Genomic DNA, 18,313 nt, shown 5'->3' with positions numbered 1-18,313 from the left:
TGATTGCAGCAAGTGCTTTACTCTCAGCCTCATACATTTTCTTCTCATCATCCTCCATCTTATTATACTTCTTTAGTTGCTCACGACCTTCGAACTCAGTTGTTGGTGGAATATATCCATCCTGAATACATACACACATCTTTGCATCTTGATATTTCACTACTGCTCAAATTTGTCTTTCCACGCAACAAAATCCGTGCCTTTAAGTAACTTTGGAGCTTTAGTCGCTGAGCCAGCTTCAACTTCCATCTTTACCAGTTCAGTGATGTTTTTCGAAGTCATACTTAGCCAAAACGAAATCTAAAACCAAACCAAAATGTATTCTGTGAACAGTGAATGTCGAAGTTAGGATAACTTCGCCTGTGTTAACTTCGCTTCGGGCGAAGTTAGAAAGTATAACATAACTTCACTTTATATTAACTTCACCAAATAACTTCGCCAGATTACAACTTCACCCAGATAACAACTTCGCCTCTTATAACTTCGCTGAAACCCTAATGACGAGTGGCGACAACTTCACTGGAAGTGAAATCTGAATTTGAGCACTGTTTTTCTGGTTTCGAATGGTTTAAAAGGTAGTATGGAGTGCGACGAGGGTAATATGGTGTAGGAATGGAATGAACACCAAACAAGTATTGCTATAGCATACAAACAAGATCTGCCCAAAAAGTCATTCAATGTAAATGGCGAAGGTTAGGTTATATAATACGACAACTTCGTCTAACACCCTAGGCGAAGTTATCCCAAACTTCGCCACACCACAAGTTCGCCAAAAACAATAACTAAACTAACAAGTTCATCAAAACATAAGAGACAATGTAACGATTACAGACACAATAGACACAAGACAAATGAACTACTGGCATCATGCACCAACATGGGTGGTTCCGGGTTGGTAAAACCAAACAAAAGAAAAATATATTATTATTAATTTTGGCTTCCACAAGTTTTTATAAACTAAAAAAACTATCACATGTTATTTTTCTCTTTGCGTATAGAAATGGCATGGGTTTAGAGTGGACCAACATACTGGCAATTAGGGTTGTGCATATGAGAAAGACCGGATCGACTAATACCCGCCCCGGACCGGAACTGAAAAACATATGAAAATGACAACCGAATATCGGACCTTTATATATAGTTCGGGTATTAACTTTCTCGGTTCGGGTACTTCGGGTAGACTGTTAAATACCCGAGATCGATATGTAGCTTAAGGTCGTGTTAACGAGTGATGAAATCAAAGACAGAGATTCGCGAGAATCTCTTCAAGCTTCAAGCTCCAAGTCATTTTTAACAATGGAGTCCCTCCAAACTCTTTCTGACATGAACGTTACTTGAGAAAGATGGTGATGGCATCTTGATGCTTATAATTTAAAGTCTCTTATTTTTTTCAATGGTTGCAGCTTTTGAGTGAAATTACTTAATGATTCTATTTGGTAGCTGTAGGAGTTTTATATATGATAAACGATGATGTGAGGTAAAATATTTTCATTTTGAATTTCTTTAAATAAAATAATATATAAAAGTAAAACTAAACATTGGAAATGAAAATTACAGTTGTTTTCTACCTTTCTCGTAAATCAAAATATGGAATAAAAAGACACTAAGTATTACCTATCTGGTTGCCAATCGTCTTCCTCACCCATACTTCACACGCTCCCCCATGGCCACGCTGTTCGCAATTTTTTTTAAATCAGTCTTTCGGGTTTCGACTTGTTTTCACGGGCTAATACCCGAACCCGGCCCGAAACCGATTGGGATGTATATTTAGGACCGATTTCATATGTTTAAAAAAAGGGTCGGTCCGGGATCGGGTAATTTGGGTTCGGTTGTTCGGGTTTTTTCGGGTCGACCCTAATTCTGCACACCTCTACTGGCAATCGCGGTTATTGTTTTGATAATGCTTTTGAATATTGAAAAAAGTCAAGAGTTGAGTTGCTACTATCTATCGGTTAGGATCTTGCGCATACTTCATTTTCATGGACGAAAAAGGTTTAAGTTTGGGAATGTTTGATGTGCTATGAAATACACACATATTCGTACTTGTTTTATCGAGTTTTTCGTTATGTTTTAGCGTATACTTAACCGTTTTCGATAGTGTTTAAATGTTTATGTTTGATGTTTGATCATAGGTGAAGAGAGCATGGAAAAAAAGTCTTAAAGTGAAGGAGATCATTCACCCGAGGATCGAATCGAAGAAGATGCGCGTATAAGAGTTTTAACGAGTAAAATAAGCCGAAAATAAAGAATCAGACACCTAAGGACCTGACCACGTGTCGCAGGTCAGCCTTGAATCCCGCACTACGCAGTGTACTACATTAGCCCAGCTGCCCAAAATCATCATGGCCCGTCTGTTTTGTCCTCTAGTGAGCTGGTCCGACCGGGTTTTTATTATATTGGCTTGTTTAACAAGTTTAAGTCCTATATATATATATATATATATATATATATATATATATATATATATATATATATATAACCATAGAATAAATATATCAACATTCCAGCAACCACAGAAGCCTAAGGGACGAAGAATTAAAGAGGAGAAGCTGTCGGTTCGTTGTTTGATCATTCTTTTGTTCGGTTTTGAGTATTTTAACGTTTGTAAGTTCGTTTTGAAGTTTTAAACCATAAGAAGAGTTTCAATCAGTTATATTTGAACATGTTTATCATTTATATCAATATTATCCGTTGTTCGTTTAATATGATTGGCTAAATTGCTTGAATCACCTAGGTTTGATGTATATCGGTATAAATTAACTAGTTTAGGGTGCTTAACAAGTGCTTGGTTGTTTTTCTATTGTCAAATTCTTATTTTGTGATTTAATCCCATTCATATTTGCTTCCTTAGATGTGTTTTAGGTTGCATGTTCCTTGTGTGATTGTATGTTGCATGAATTAGTTTTGTGTAGTCATTAATTGAATAGTTCGGCTAATACTTTGTGTGTTGATTGATTGTGATAGACGTATCATTAGGGTTTATGTTATTTGATTCATTTATATCAGAAGATTAAACACCTTTGAGTTGGACCAAAACCTTAGGTGTCGGCTTATCTTGCTAATTAGTGATCAGGTTAGTCGTTGCGAGACCACGTGCGGTTTTTCCCACTGTCGACTAGGTTAAGTTTGTAAGTTTAGTTGTTTTATCCTTAGTGTTTAATTACCCCTTTTCTCCTTGGTTTATAATAGCTTGAACCTTAGCGAGTCTTGTAGCTTAAATATGGACCAAGTGTTGAGCTATTAGGGTTCTTAGAATAAACAACCAAGAATTAAAAGTTAACTAGACGTCGTTAGGGTTTTCTGGCACAACTGACTGTAGGGACCCAGTTAACTTAGCCTGTCCTATCTTAGCTCATCTTTAGAACCCTAGTTTTAACCGCGAGTTAGCACCCTAGCCATCCATTGACATAGTTGTTTGCTAAGCCAGTTAACTTAGCCTCTCTTATGTTAGCTCATCTTTAGAACCCTGGTTTCAACCACAACTACGACGACTTGTGCACAACAGGCAGATGTAACAATATGTTCAGCTTCAGCAATTCAAATTGATACAGTTGTTTGCTTCTTGCACCGCCATGAAACCAACCTGTCTCCTGGAAATTGACAACCACCAGATGTTGACTTGCTGCTCATGTTGCATCCATTATAGTCACTGTCAGTGTAGGTAAGAATATCAAAGGACTTTTTCTTTAGATACCAAATTCCCAAGTAAGAATTTCCATTAAAGTATCTGAATATTCTTTTGACAACCATCATATGTGAAACTTTGGGATTGGCTTGAAATCTTGCACACACACATACATGAAACATGATATCTGATCTTGAAGCACTCGGATACATTTGTGATCCAATCTAGGCTCTGTATTCATGTTAATCTACAATCTCCCCATTTTCATCAGCTACCATCTTTTCATTTGTGTCAATTGAAGTAGAAGCAGTCTTCAAATCTTGGCATTTGAACTTGGTTAAGATGTCTTGCACATACTTGGATTGATAATTGAATATTCCATCCATTTTCTGTTGAACTTGCAATCCAAGAAAGAAATTCATCTATCCTATATAACTCATGATGTACTTTGACTTCATGACTTCTTCAAACTCTATACACATATTCTCATTTGTATAACCAAAGATGATATCATCAACATACACTTGAAGTAGGAGTAAATCTCTTCCTTTTTTCTTGTAAAATAAGGTCTTGTCAATGGCTTCCCTTTGAAATCCATTAGCAAGTAGATGATATGACAACTCATCATACCAAGCTCTTGGAGCTTGATGTAATCCATATAGAGCCTTGTTAAGTTTGTATACTCTATTTGGATACTCAGGATCTTCAAAACATGGAGGTTGAGTGACATACACCTCCTCTTCTATCTTTCCATTCAAGAAAGCAGATTAAACATCCAATCAAAGCACTCAAATGTTCTTTAATGCACCATATGCCAAAAAGATTCTTATGGCCTCCAACCTTGCTACAGGAGCAAACACCTCCTCAAAATCAATTCCTTCTTCTTGTAAGAATCCAAGAGCAACTAGTATTTCCTTGTTCTTCATTACAATCCCTCTCCCATCCCTTTTGTTTCTGAAAACCCATTTGGTGCCAATTGCATATTTTCCTCTTGGCTTATCAACTAGCTCCCTGACTTGCAAAGTTCTAAACTGTGCTAACTCCTCCTGCATAGCTTCTACCCAACTATTATCCTTTAGTGCTTGAACAATGTTCTTTGCTTCTATTTGGGATAGAAAACAGGAGTGTAAGCAAATGTATGCAGTTTCAGAAGCAATTTTGATCACTCTTTCATGCAAGTCACCAATGATATTTTCAATTGCATAATATATTTGAACTGAAGAAGTTTGTATAAATTGATATGAGGTTAGAGTTGGACCCAAATTAGAATGATTTTGTTCAGGTTCTTCAATATTCAAATCTTGTGCATCATTATTCACTTCTGCTTCTTCCACATTCTGATTTGATGTTGATGCAACAACATTTGATAGATTTAAATTCAAAAACAAATTTTCAAAGATTGATTGTGTGTCATGTTGAGTCTGGTCTTGTTGAATATCAATTTGATCACCAGTTGTTTTAGTGTGTTCTTGTTCTTATGGCTCACCACACTTACATCTTCATCATCTTCATAACCTTACTTTTGAATAAGAACTCAGTGGCTTCATGAGTAACCTTAGACCACGACTTGTCCAATTCAATCATCTTTTCACTAATTGCTTCAGGAACACTTGTTCTATAGGAACATTCATCAATATCTTCAGGATAGATTTTGAATGATTTGATTAATTTTTCCAAATAAAACAATCACCTAGCTCCATCGAAAGTATTAAAATGATTCTCATTATAAATAATGTCAAATGATTCATTACACTCAAATGAGCTTTCACATATATTCCATATGCCTTAGGGTGTGAGGAATTTGTTTAGATAGTTTTTGTTGTTTAATAGACAACATTCGCATCCAAAAGGCTTGAAAAACTTGATCTATGGCTTTCTTTTATACAAAATCTCATAAGGAGTGTTTTTGTCTCTTGTTTAGAATGACTCTATTCTGAACATATTATGCAGTGTTGATAGCTTCTGCCCAAATTGATACAGGTAGATAAGCATCTTCTAGCATGGTCCTTTCACGCTCTATTAGTATTCTATTCATTCTTTTTGCAACACCATTCTGTTCTGGAGTTCTTGGGGAACTGATTGAAAAAATATTCCTTTTTCAAGACAAAATTCAGACATAACCCCATTTTTGAACTCAGATCAATTGTCACTTCTAATTACCTTGACCCTTGCATCCAATTGATACTCAATTCTAGTCATACAACTTGTAATCAATTTTGTAGCCTCATCCTTTGAACCCATGAAATACACGCAAGTGAATCTTGAGTAATCATCTATGATCACTAAACAATAATTCTTTTTTCCAATACTTGAAACACTTACTGGACCAAAGAGATCCATGTGAAGCATTTCAAGCACTTGATTAATGGAGTTTATCAATTTTTTTTTGTGAGATTATTTGTATTGTTTTACCTTTTGGCATGAGAGACAATTGTCTTTAAGATTGAATTCCCTTGATGGCAAACCAATTACATGTTCATCTTTCACAAGCTTGTTCATATTCTTCAAATTCACGTGACATAGTTTTCTGTGCCATTGTTTGGATTAATTTTTAGAAGCTTTAGAAATAAAACAAGTTCCACCTCTAGAAATAGCATCTTTCATCTTCAATTCATACATATTGCCCTATCTTGGAGCCATCATCATAATCATTTCAGAAGGTATCACAAACTTTGGTTTCAAATGTGATTCATCAAAACCAACCTTATAAACTTTGTCACACATTTGAGATATGCTTAAAAGGTTATATTGTTAGCCTTCAACATAAAATACATTGTCAAATGAAAATTTTTCATTTGTGAGAATGCCTTTTGCCCATAATTTTCCCTCCATTTTCATCACTTTCAAAAGCAACTGGGCCTTCAAATTTCTCTTCATAATTAACCAGTGATCTCTTATCACATGTCATGTGCCTGGAACATCTACTATCCCTATACCATACATCATTGACTTCTGTGGATTGTTCCTACACAGTTTAAAACAAAGTGATTAATTAAGTGATGAGTCACAAGCCATGCTATCTTGCAAATCATCAAAAAAAACAGCAGTTTGGGATGAGCAAAAATTAGTTCAGAACCGGTAGAATTGAGGAACCGGAACCGAACCGATGCCTCAGAACCGCTACCTTGTGTTACCTTACGGTTCTCGATTCTCAGAGTTTGCATTAAATGGTTCGCGGTTCGATTCTGGGAAAAACAGGCAGTTCTAGACTTGGAACCAAAGAACCGAAATGTTAAAAACCTCTTAACTAAATTTACCATTCCTTATGTTTTATAGATGGACCTATTAACCAGAATTCATTCAATCATTCTTAAATCAAATCTTCTTTCTTTGCGCTCAAGACCTAGCAACCATGATCAATTTAGATTTAAGCTATCAAGGTAATTTAATATAAAATGATATGATTTTTCTTTAATCAATCGTTGCTAATGATTTATTGAACTTCAACAATTAATTTTTAATCAAAAATATAACGGATCTTCACGTTGTAATCTAAATTAATTTTACCGCGAAAGAAGACATATAATTATATAAACTTGTTTTGTAATTTGTAAAGTTTGCACAACTCATTTGATAAATATACAACGAAACTGGTTCTAGCGAGAACCGATTAGCGAGAACTGATTTTACCGGTTCTGGAACCGAATCGGTTTACTATTAGAGGTTCCGGTTCTAATTTTAAGTCATTTTCTGTTCTGTTACGGTTTTCGCGGTTCTGAACCATTGCATAACCCTCACAGTAGTAGTTGCAGTTGGTTTTGGATCTTCATAAACCAGTTCACAAGACTCATCAGTCTCATAACCAGCTTCATACAAATTTCCAAGGTAGGGAATTATGCTTGTGCATTCTTCAATTACTGTCTCCTTTTTGATAATCAGTTTTGGAGACTTATCCTTGGGCTTCTAAAGTAACCCTCTTCGTGCATAACCATGTTTCAGAAGAAACTTTTCAGCAACAATTAATACTTTTCCTTGTTTTCTTTTGAAATTTCTCTTCCTAAATTGTCTTTTCTTATCAAAGGGCACTGATTCTGCTGATCATAGGACCTTTTAGAACCATGATACTTGATTGAAGGGATTTTATCCATATTCTTGACAAACACCTTTTCTTTCTTTTCAAACACATCACCAAGCGTTTTCTTTTCTTTACAAGTTCAATCATTAAATTGAATACCTTTCTGTTAATATTATTCATATCTCTTCTTATACAGACCAGAGTGTTGACTATAAAGTGTAGTGTCCGGAACAGTGAAAGGTTCCTGTATAATTTTTTCTCACATGTCCTGAACTATACCTTTACCTTGTGTTCATTCACGGAATTTACTCTTTTGAGTCTTTCACTTAGTCTTGGAGGATCTATACCAATGGTCTTCTGGTGGGTGATGGGTTTTCCAAAGTCTGTTGAGATAGGTTGAAAAACATTGATATTTTCAGTACTCCTATCATTAGATCCTCTCACAAACTTGACATTTTCCAGCTTTATTTTTCTGTCATTCAGTTCCTTTTCTTTTATTGGGATCACATATCTTCTTGCAAAATATTCAACATCTCCAATGTCAAAGAGTTCATGATTTGAGAATACTAGGTAAATGGGTGGATACTCAGTTTATCTTTTTGTTTATGTTCTATCTTTCTTCATTGAGGTACTTTCTTTCTAATAAGGACTTTTGAATGATTGAGTTACTTCACTATTTTTCTTTCTTTGAGATCCTTCACAAATGTCAAATGGCTTATGGTTTCATCTCATCTGTTCATGAACCTTTTTCATTTTTGGAGATATCTTTGGTAATTTAAGAATCTTTTCTTTTGAACTCTCTCTTTTCTTCTCATTACCCTTGTTACTTCCACAACTATAACACATTCCACTTAAGATACTATAGTTGTCTTTATACGACTCACTGGACTCTTGGTTTTTTCCCAAAAACTTTATCTTCAAGAGATTCTTCATTTTCATCTTCTTTTGTGGCATCATTCCTCAACACAAACTTCCCTTCTTCATTCACAGCAACCCTCTTGTAGTTTTCTATGAATTCCTTTTTCTCATTGAATACCTTCTTGAACTGATCTAGATAAGCTTATCTTTTCTCTTTGTCAACATTTAATTAATAGTTATCATTAAAATTGGTGGAACAACTTTATACTTATCTTCAGCTTTAATGTTCACCTACTTCCCACATATTTTACCAGTTGCAACCAATTTTTTCATAAAATTAACTTAAAACTGAAGTTAGGTATTTTTGACTTTCTCATCTAGAAGCATCTTCTTCAACCATTCTATTTCAATGGTGTACCTTGAATGAGTTTCATAACTATCTAGACAGTCGTGTTCAAGACTTTTCATTTGGTTTTCATAGGTTACTTCACTCATTTCATAAACATTGATTATACTTTCTTTCTTGAAACACTCAGCTGGAATTCACCTACCTCTTTTCTTAATAAGTCATTCATATCAAGTAAATCTGAGATTGAGTAATTGGAATTTACCTGAGATATTGATGATTCAGCTTGTTCATTGATTTTAGCGATGAATGCTACATTGGCCTTTTCAATCTCTTCTACATGATTGCTCATGTCAAACCACCCATCTTAAGGTTGTTGAGCTACAACAACATTTCGTTGGTTTCTAGGCTATGGTGCATAGACTCTATTCTGATTTCCAGTGGCTTGTGGATAATTCTATTGGTTTATTTAATTAGATTGTTGTAGTTGGGGGATAATTTGCTGATTGTTCTGTTGTGGTTGAAAGTTGTTGTAGAACTGTATTTGTTGCTGACCTTGACCTTGATTCTGATGTTGGAACTGATTTCTTTGAAGATGGTTGTTGTTGTTGTGTTGTTCTGGAATTGCATTGGTTGATTGCAATCTCTTGCAAAATGACCAGGTTGTTGACAATTGTAGCAAATTGCCTTGGATTTATCAAACCCAATCGTGTCATTTGGACCAAAGAAAGTAGATCTTACAGTTATGTTGTACAACCTTTTTCTTCTCAAAGTCAACATGGCTGCTTGCCATTTTAGATCCATATCTTTAAGATCATCTGTATCAGTCTGTTTCAAATTTCTTGCACAACACTTGTGTGAATTAAGTTCTTGGCCACAAATGCATTATAGGATACAGTAAACATAGAAAAGAAAGCTTGATTTTCATTCCCTTGAGTTGAGTTGGAAAGAACATATGGTGCATGTCCACTAGCCATAGAAAAGGTATCACCATCATCTATCAATTGTACATTGAATCTATGTTGTCCAATTTGACTTCCTGATGCTTGAATAGCTGCATATACTCTTGGAGTTTCAACATTCAACTCACTAGGCTCTTCAATAATAGGAATCTGCTGCAGATTCTTGGTAGACAGATAACTCATTGGAGTTATCAGGGCATTTGCAACTTAGAAACTAGGCTTCTCTTCTTTGATCATATAGTTCTCAATCATCTAATGTTTAGCAGCTTGAATGAAACATATTACATCATCAAGCTTGAAGTTGGGAAAATTAGCCTTCTCCTTGATAAACTTGCTTGTTGTGCACCATTCTCCAGACAATGAAGATAACAGCTTCTTATTTTGATCAAAGTTAGTAATAGCAAGATCAGTTGTTCTGATTTCATTAACAATTGCCACAAGTCTTTGCAAAATTGATTTCATCCTTTCTACCTCCTTAAACTTGAATCTGTCAAGTTGTTACTTCAACCTTTCCTTTGTTATGTCTTTCAATTCAGTGTTTCTTTCAAACATTTCCACCATTGTATCATACATGGTTTTTGCAGTTATGTCATGGTTCAAACTTGTCAAAATTTCCTATGACAGACCCAATTCCAGCATTGAAAGGGTGATGTGCTATGAAATTCACACATATTCGTACTTGTTTTATCGAGTTTTTCGTTATGTTTTAGCGTTTATTTATCCGTTTTTGATAGTGTTTACATATTTATGTTTGATGTTTGATCATAGGTGAAGGGAGCATGGAAAACAAGACTTAAGGTGAAGGATATCATTCAACCAAGGATCGAATCGAAGACGATGCGCTCATACGAGTTTTAACGAGTAAAATAAGCGAAAAACGAAGAATCGGACGTCCAAGGACCTGGCCGCGTTACGCTACCAGGTCAGCCTTGAAGCCCATGCTACGTGGCGTACTACATCAGCCCAACTACCTAAAATCATTATGACCCGTCTATTTTGTCCTCTAGTGAGCTGGTCCGACCGGGTTTTTATTATAATGGCTTGGTTAACAACTTTAAGTCGTGTATATATATATATATATATATATATATATATATATATATATATATATATATATGTATATATATATGGGAGAGGATCATGAGAGAACTCCATTTTATGGAGATGACTAGAGAACTAATAATGAAGTATTTTTAATTTAATTAAAAAAAATTTAATTTTTTTTCTTTCATCCTTCTTATATATTGTTATTCTTCACCACAAAAAAAAAAATAAAAATAAAAATAAATAAAAAAAATTAACGAGTAATGCATATATGCAATACACCGACTTTTTTTATAATGCATATGTGCAATAGTGTGCATTTTGATATTTGAAATAGTGTTGAATAACATATATATAGTTGTTTGTATTGTTTATTTGCAATAGTGTTATATTTGCAATATGTGCACTAATGCCTATTGCATATATACAATAGTGTTTTATTGCATATAATACAACACAATTTCATTATCCAATACACACTATTGAATATATGCAAACACGACACTAATAATTGTATGCAAAACACATTATTGCATATATGTAATACTACACTAATGCACATATGCACTATATCGATTTTTTTTTATTTTTGTATATAATATAACACTATTATGTTATTCAAATAAACAATACAAACAACTATATATATTATGTTATTCAATTAAACAATACAAACAACTATATATATGTTATTCAACACAATTTCAAATATCAAAATGCACACTATTGCACGTTTGCATTATAAAAAAAGTCGGTGTATTGCATATATGCATTACTCGTTAATTTTTTTTCTTTTTTTTATTTTTATTTTTTTTGTGGTGAAGAATAACAACATATAAGAAGGATAAAAGAAAAAAAAAATTTAAAATTTATTTTTAATTAAATTAAAAATACTTCATTATTAGTTCTCTAGTTCTCTCCATAAAATGAAGTTCTCTCATGATCCTCTCCCTCCCTATATATATATATATATATATACACACACACACATTCATATAAATAGGGGTGGGATCTAGAGAGAACTCCTCTTAAAGAGAGAACTACTAAAGAATAATTTTAACTATTTTTAAAAAAATATTTTGTGATTTTTTTTCTTTCCTCCTTCTAATAAGATGATATTGATACTAAAAAAAAAAAAAAACTTGTTGGTGTAGTACTGTAGTGCATATGTGCACTAATGCCTATTTCATATTTACAATAGTGTTTTATTGCATATAATACAACACAATTACATTATCCAATACACACTATTGAATATATGCAAATACGATAATAATAATTGTATGCATAACACATTATCGCATATATGTAATACAACACTAATGCACATATGCACTATATCGATTTTTTTTTATTTTTGTATATAATATAACATTATTGCAAATATACAACACAAACAACTATATATATGCTTTTCAACACTATTTCAAATATTAAAATGCACACTATTGCACATATGCATTATAAAAAAATCGGTGTATTGCATATATGCATTACTCGTTTTTTGTTTGTTTTTTTTATTTTTATATTTTTTGTGGTGAAGAATAACAACATATAAGAAGGATGAAAGAAAAAAAAATAAGTAATATTTTTTTAATTAAATTATAAATACTTCATTATTAGTTCTCTAGTTCTCTCCATAAAATGGAGTTCTCTCATGATCCTCTCCCTATATATAGGGGTGAGATCTAGATAGAACTCCTTTTAAAGAGAAAACTAGAGAACTACTAAAGAATTATTTTTAAAAAATATTTTGTGATTTTTTTTCTTTCCTCCTTCTAATAAGATGATATTGACACTAAAAAAAAAAAACCCTTGTTGGTGTAGTACTGTAGTGCATATGTGCACTAATGCCTATGTCATATATACAATAGTGTTTTATTGCATATAATACAACACAATTACATTATCCAATAGACACTATTGAATATATGCAAATACGACATTAATAATTGTATGCAAAACACATTATCGCATATATGTAATACAAAACTAATGCACATATGCACTATATCGATTTTTTTTTAATTTTTGTATATAATATAACACTATTGCAAATATACAATACAAACAACTATATATATGCTTTTCAACATTATTTCAAATATCAAAAAGCACACTATTGCACATATGCATTATAAAAAAAATCGGTGTATTGCATATATGCATTACTAGTTAACTTTTTTTATTCTTTTTATTTTTATATTTTTTTTGTGGTGAAGAATAACAACATATATGAAGGATGAAAGAAAAAAAAATTTAAAAATATTTTTTTAATTAAATTAAAAATACTTCATTATGTGTTCTCTAGTTCTCTCCATAAAATGGAGTTCTCTCATGATCCTCTCCCTATATATATATACATGTATAATCGTAGAACGAATATGTTAATATTGCAGCCACCAAAGAAGCCCGAGGGACGAAGAATTAAAGAGGAGAAGCTGTCGGTTCGTTGTTTGATTATTCTTTTGTACGGTTTCGAGTATTTTAATGTTTGTAAGTTTTCGTTTTTGATGTTTTAAACCATAAGATAACTTTCAATTAGTTATATTTGAACATGTTTATCATTTATATCAACATTATCTGGTTTTCATTTAATATGATTGGCTAAACTTGCTTGAATCTTTTTTATTTTGATATTTAACGGTTAAAATTAACTAGTTTAGGGTGATTAACAAGTAGTTGATTGTTTTTCTATTATCAAGTTCATATTTTGTGATTAATCCCGTTTATATCTGATGCCCTAGATGTGTTTCAGGTTGCGAGTGCCCCGTGTGATTGATTATTGCATGAATTAGTTTTGTGTAGTCGTTAATACATATTCGGTTAACACTTTGTGCGTTGATTGACTATGATAGATGTATCATCAGGGTTTATGTTTCTTGATTCATTTAAATAACCACCTTTGAGTTAGACCAAAACCTTCAGTGTCGGCTAATCTTGCTGGTTATATATTATTCGCACATCAAGTTTTTGGCGCCGTTGCTAGGGACACTGATGTGTGTAAAATGATTCTCTCACAACTAAGCTTTAAATTTATTAAACGTAAATCCTAAAGAAACCACACAAAACCAGCAAGTGTACCGATCCCTAATAGTATAACACTAAGGAAGTCCGAGTATCGAACACAAGGACACTTGAAAAAGTATTTAATACTTAACCCTAAATAAGACTCACCTAAGAATAATATATTTTAGATGATTTTTAATTATTAACTACTTAACCTAACTTAAATTAACTTAAAATACTTAAATTAAGAAAACTAGACGAAACTGTGAAAATAAGATTTATCAATGGAAAAACGTCTACCTATGTAAGAATCCTATTGAAGGTATAATAAGGGAATGGATTGTAGAATCTTACGACACCGATTCCTAAGGATGACACAACTAAGGTTCACTCAGGAAGCTAGATTACCTCTCGGTCTCACTAACAAACCCTAACCTACACTTGGTTGATTTTAAGAACTAACCGGGTGACGAATTGTTAAAGTACTGTAATGCCGACTCTCCTCTCGGTCTCACAGACACACTACTCTAATGGAGACGAATACTACGCAACCAAGGATAGTGGAACAATTTATTTCAACTTAAACTAGGTTAACTAATCGCTCACAAGCCCAAACCCGACAAGAACTGAACTCGCTCCCGCGCGATCCTAATCCTAACAAGTAAAAGCTATGAGACGAGTTTACTTCCTATCACCTCTCGGGCTCTAAGAAGGTGCCTACCCGCTGATTATATTCAATTAATACACTCACTTAAACCATACGATTGTACTTCCCTCAAACAAACCCTAAACACTAAGTAAAGAGTCCTAACAAACAACAATCAATCAAAACTCATTCAATTAATCAAAGAAAAAGGTATATGAGTGTAATTAACAAATTTACAGTCACTAAACACAACCTAATTCAATATTAAAACAAACTTTACATTAACAATTCAAGCCATGATAATCAACAATCCAAACTACTTACTAAAACCTAACAATAATCATCTAACCTAGGTAGAACTAACAAGTATAGCTACACATTAAGTTTAGACAACAACAAACACCCAATTTAAACACCATAAAACTCAAGCAAATCATAATTAAACTTATTCAATAACCAATATCAATCAAGCACAACTCAATCTTCAATTCTATTGCAAAACAATTCAAGTTTAAAAATAAACAAGAAAGCAAAGTTTATAAGTGTTTTATTATCAAGTGTGGCTGAGTTATTTGCTAAAAAATGATCCCGAGCTGCTGTCCCGACTCCCCTTTGTTTTCCTTCTTCTTTCCTTGGCTCACCACAATGCTAAAACTGAATTTTCACTTGTGAAGAAACTCCCGATCGGAAGTAGAGGGTATTAGAGATTGTAATTTTCTTTTTTTATTGTTGCTGGCCGTGAATTGTTATTCTAGCCACACAAAATATGTAAGTATGTTTCCTTAAATGGGACAACTCCTAAGACCCCCCTTATGCCGACCACTTTCACCAAAATCTACCAACTCTTTTTTTTCTTTATTAATTTTCAATCGGGAATTTGTAGAGCTGATAGGGTTTTGTTATTTTTTTTAATTAATATAATTATCATAAAAGGCTTCTAATTTGTGGGCTTGGGTCGGGCCTTGACTTGTAGATTTAAAACTTGACCAAATAAGCCCGTAAAGTCTTCAAATTTCACTCTTTTTTCCACCAAATCTCATAACCTACAAGTAAACAATAATCTTTGTAAAATTAAGCATAAACAAGCCATAAAACCTAATAATTAAACTAATAAAGTACTTAAATCATGATAAACTGATAAAGAAAGTAAGTGTGTTTTACAACACATCAGACACGGTCTGAGGCGATAAGAGAACGACCCGAGTTACCTGTTTTCTTTTTTCTGTTTTTATTTGTTTTTAGCTTAATTTTAGTCTAGTTAATTTTAGTTTTTCTTTTTAGTTGTATGCGTCATACCCGCTCCCCGCCGAAGCTTGAAACATCTGAAAATACCGAGAAAGTCCAGCCTCAGATAGAGTGTTATGTTTCACCGACAGGTTCTGATTCTTCTTCTTCTTCTTCTTCTTCTTCTTCTTCTTCCGCATCTTCTAGGGATATGAACATGGTAGATCAACCAGCTAGGAGAGTAGTAGCTGACTATGGTAGGCCGACCCTGAATCGTCATTCTAACGTTGCTTTACCAGACGGTATCGCCGCTGGCAATTGGTCCATTCCTGCCCCCTTCATGCAACTCATCAAAACCTCCCTCCACTTTTAAGGACTAGAGAGCGAAGACCCTTCAATGCACATTGACATGTTTGTTCAAATATGTGAAACCTTCAATATCGACAACATGAACGATGAAGCCATCTATCTCCGTCTTTTTCCCTTCTCATTTACCGCCAAAGCCTACAAATGGCTGAAGTCACTACTGGCTGGATCCATCGCCACTTGGGCGGGCCTTCAAGAGATATTCATGACCAAATTCTTTCTGCCATCCTGATTCGCTCAACTCCGTGTGGAGATTGTTCCTTTCGCTTGAGATCCGACGAGTCTCTCGGGGAAGTTTGGGAAAGATTCAAGGACCTCCTTCTTAGTTGTCCTCTTCATGGTTTAGATAAGTGGATGCTCATTGAGACATTCTACAATGGAGCCACACAACACGTGAGAGGGATGTTTAACTAGACTGCTAACAGGAACTACCTCAAGAACAAAAATCTTGATGAATGCGTCATTCTTTTTGATGATCCAGCAGTGAGCTACGAGGGGCACGGGGGCAGAAAATCTTCCACTTCATCGAGAGGAGTACTTCTGGTCAATTCGAACACTAGCATTGTAGGTTTCCAGCCGGATCTACACAGTAGTATCTCGTAACACGAGGGTGCGGAATCCCCTACGTATACGATACGAGTGATTACACGAGAGACACGTAAATAACACAAAACACGTAGGAACAAATGATTACTTGTTATATCGATGTAAAGAACCAAAATATCGAACAAGTATCTCGAAATGCTTACAAACCAGATCTGCCAAAAAGTCTCACAAGCAAACGGTGGAAGTTAGTTTAAATAACACAACAACTTCGCCTAACACCCTAGGCGAAGTTGTCACTAACTTCGCCGAGCCACAAGTTCTCTATTCCCAATAACAAAACTAACACGTTCATCAAAACATAAGAACAATGTAACGATTACAGGCACAATAGACACGAGATAAATGAACTATTGGTATCATACACCAACAGACTCCCCCTTGGCAGTAGCTTCATTTCTCTTACACCTCCGGCGTGTCTTGTAATCCAACAAGGCTGTATCTTCCGTCTTCAAGCATGAACACCCTGCCTCACACAAACTGAGACCACCCTTTGGTATTTCTTCACTTCGTCTTTCCAAACAGGGTTATAAAAGATCTTCTTATCATTGAGTACCTGGAAATCAGCTTGAGACAAGTTAACCAAGTGCATAGGATCATACACTCTCAAGATCTCTTGTTCGTCTTCATCTTCCATCATGGCTTCAACAGTCTGGAAATCAACATACCACCATTTAAGATCCTTCAACACATCTTGAGGCATGATCTTCATTGGAACCTCTTTCAAACATCGAATCGGTTTATACTTCATCACCATCCAGGGCTTGCCATCATCCCGCATTCCCCGTTCTGTATCTTCAATCAACTTCCCTTTTTGAGGCTTCAACAACTCAAACATTTTCTAACCACTTCTTTCCACACTATTTTACCAACCCACCTAGAAAAATTATCATCACTTCTATTAATCAACCTTAAGCGAGCCAAATCCTTCACCTCACACTCAGGAAACGTATTGAACAATCTCAACCTCTTATCAAAATACTGAATTCCATCATACCTTTTCACCACAAACAACTTTAGCTGATCATCAAACAACCAACAAATAATACCTTTCTTCGATTCAACATATCCCTTGATATTATAACTTTTCTTGAACATCGCAGGTACCACTGGCATCTTTTTTTTGAAAAACCACTGAGCACATCCTTCTTTCCACCTTGGCTGTTCCTCCCACTCAGAATTACCCGACACATTATCACCTTGGCCCAAATTTTCTTGACCAACACTAGGAATGTCATACTCAACACCATTATCAGGTATCTCACCTTCCTCTAAGCCACTATCGATCTCAATTTGTTCACCAATATTCTCAATCTCACTAAAGACAACACATCATCACCCATATCATCCTCATCATCTACCACCACGGTCTCACCACCTGCTCTACCAGATAGAGCAATAGACTCCCCTGAGATGTGGAAGCCGCAAGGGTTTGTTCAGTTCTTGGCAGCTCACCACCTGCATCTTTTGATTCATTGGGATCATCGTCTCTGTCTTGTCTCTTCTTTGTTCTCAACTCATCACTTTTGCAACTAAACTCCCCCTGAGATGCTAAGAACTTTTTCACGGCGTCAAAAAGCTTACCATGCTCAACAAGAAGTGCGATCTGAAGTTG

The sequence above is a fragment of the Bidens hawaiensis genome, unplaced genomic scaffold, assembly GCF_021521415.1.
Source record: "Bidens hawaiensis isolate Kalapana, Puna unplaced genomic scaffold, B.hawaiensis_p1.1 tig00030159_1, whole genome shotgun sequence".
Classification (NCBI taxonomy): Eukaryota; Viridiplantae; Streptophyta; class Magnoliopsida; order Asterales; family Asteraceae; genus Bidens; species Bidens hawaiensis.
The sequence above is the reverse complement of the archived record's forward strand: the minus strand, read 5'-3'. Positions refer to the sequence as shown.